The 2,554-nt window shown below is 33.4% G+C and overlaps 1 long non-coding RNA gene across 1 annotated transcript; it reads left to right on the top strand.

Annotated features, from left to right (window-relative positions):
• The first annotated feature begins 387 nt into the window (after nucleotides 1–387).
• On the top strand, nucleotides 388–1,145 carry LOC138338206 (uncharacterized). The gene is made up of 2 exons (XR_011211633.1): nucleotides 388–462; nucleotides 929–1,145. It is a non-coding gene; the product is annotated as an uncharacterized lncRNA (long non-coding RNA).
• The last annotated feature ends 1,409 nt before the right edge of the window (nucleotides 1,146–2,554 follow it).

The raw sequence follows: 2,554 nt of genomic DNA on the forward strand, positions 1-2,554 counted from the left end.
AATCTTACATCCCTCGTATACTTTTACATTCAATTGTCACCAAGCTACTGCTCAATTACTTCACGTTAAATTTAGGCATTTAAAAAAATTTACAGCAATGAATTGAATCTGATAGCTACTAAGTCTCATATATATATATATATATATATATATATATATATATATATATATATATATATATTGTAATGACCCAAAAAAAATCAGTTTTTTTGAAAATTCTAAACTATTCTTTTAACTTTAGTTAATTTGTTGATGGGTAATTATAGATAATTAAATTAATTAAAAGTTAATGGACTAAAGTGATAATTTATTTAAGACCATGTACTATTTAACCCTTATATATTAAAATAAGAAGTAGGGTTTGTCAGTTTAGTACATAATTTAGAGAAGAGATTCAAGAGGAGAACATAAATCACCTGCGCTAAGAGGCGATCAACGTGGAAGTCCAAACTTCACTTTTAGGTAAAGAATTACTCGTATTCCGTTACTATTCTACGGCTTAATTTAAGTTTTTGAATATGAATTGTATTGACAGAAAGAAGGTGAAATTGTTAATGTGCAACGATTTCTGGGGGACAAAACAATAGCCTAATCATTGGCTAATTATTGCCTAATGATAAAGGCATTGTTAATTCTAGCATTTCAACATAATGAACCATATTATTATTGTCATTTATTTTCTTTTTCTTTTTTTTATATGCCTTATAATCATTATATTTTAAATAATCATAGCTTGATACATTATTATGTAACTAAATATGATGGTAAAGTTATATGATAACAATTAAATTTATGATAATGGAGAAGTTGAAACTTAACCCTAGACTTGAAATTTGGAAATATGAGAATTGATATGCTAATTGACATCAAGATTAGGAACTTGATTATAGATTTGATTATTGCTAATTAGTCTTGAAATCTTATGTAGGTCATTTAATTGAATAGATTACTTTGAGTTGAAAGTTCAACGAAAGAGAAAGGCTCAAGTTTCAGATTGAATTCTTGATTGATTGAGGCAAGTGGATTTCTAAACTCTTGTTAAGTGTATGGAATGCGTGTATTTCCTTGTGATATATGTTTGGGAGTAACGGGATTGGTGATGGGTTGACTTGTCCACATTGATTAATTCTAATGATGAAATAAAAGGGATAACAAAAGGCGATGTGATTAATTATTTATGTGTGATGTGTTGAGAAAAGTTTGATGGCTTGTTGAATCATTGTTGATGTGATTTCATATTTGTGTGGTTGTGAACTGTGCAATGTTATGAAAATGGTCATCTCCTCATTATTTGTGTGAACATGTCATTGCATTATTCTGAGACATGGTTGTGAAAGTGTTATGTGCATTGAGAAAGAATGATAACTTAAAGAGGATGTACCATTTCGAGGGACGTATCGCACGCCGCGATGGATACTATATTTCGAGGGACGTATCGCGCGCCGCGATGGATACTATATTTCGAGGGACGTATCGCGCGCCGCGATGGTTACTGTTATCGAGGGTCGTGTCGTGCGCCGCGACAGATGCATGGACAGATATGTCCCCCATGGGTCCCGGACTGAGAGACAGCGGGTGTGTATCACTACGTCAGACATGCATCATTATACTTGACATTGCATTCCATTACATTGCACATACTTATCATTAGTGAACTTGATATTGTGTTTTGCTGATCTAGTGATTGCCTTTTTGCGAAACTTGTGATTGTTGAATACTGAGCTTGTTATTGAGGATATATAATTTGTTGAAGTGTTGTTGTTGAGGATATGTAATTTGTTGAAGTGTGTTATTGAGGATATGTAAATTTTTGGAAGTGTTGCTATTGAGGATATCTAATTTGTTTAAGTGTTGATGTTGAGGATATATAATTTTTGGAAGTGTTGCTATTGAGGTAGTTGTTGGTCATCTCAGCATCCCTCCTTACTCTTGTTTATGATTTTGTTCTACTCTAGAAACAATATCATATGAGACTTATATTTTCTTTTGATCCGATTGTAACACTTTAGAGGCTTGTACACGTGACAACCGGATTTTGGGGTATAATGTAAGTTGATAGTAAATTTTCCGCATTTTTATTGTAATAGTTGAGTTTTAGGCTTACTTGTCTTGGTGGGATAAGACGAGTGCCATCACGCCCATTTTTGGGTCGTGACAAAATGGTATCAAAGCCCCAGGTTCATAGGTCTCACGTGTCTACAAGCCGAGTCTACGTAGAGTCTCAAGGGTCAGTACGGAGACGTCTGTACTCATCTTTGAGAGGCTATAAAGATTACTAGGAAACTTCCTTTTGTTCATTGTTTCTCATCGTGCGTAGTTACCTTCGTTAGTACTGAGTTGTTGTATACTCTTTTGACAGATGACGAGTGCCATCACACCCATTTTTGGGTCGTGATATATATATATATATATATACACACCCCATTCATTGTGTTGTACGTCTCCATTTATTTTACTGGTGTTTAAGACATTTTATATATATCAATACAAAGTAAGATTTGACCTATATATAATGTAGTTTTCGAACGAAAGGTGTTCTTCCGACTGTAGTTGA

This window comes from Solanum lycopersicum, chromosome 9, assembly GCF_036512215.1.
Source record: "Solanum lycopersicum chromosome 9, SLM_r2.1".
Taxonomy (NCBI): domain Eukaryota; kingdom Viridiplantae; phylum Streptophyta; class Magnoliopsida; order Solanales; family Solanaceae; genus Solanum; species Solanum lycopersicum.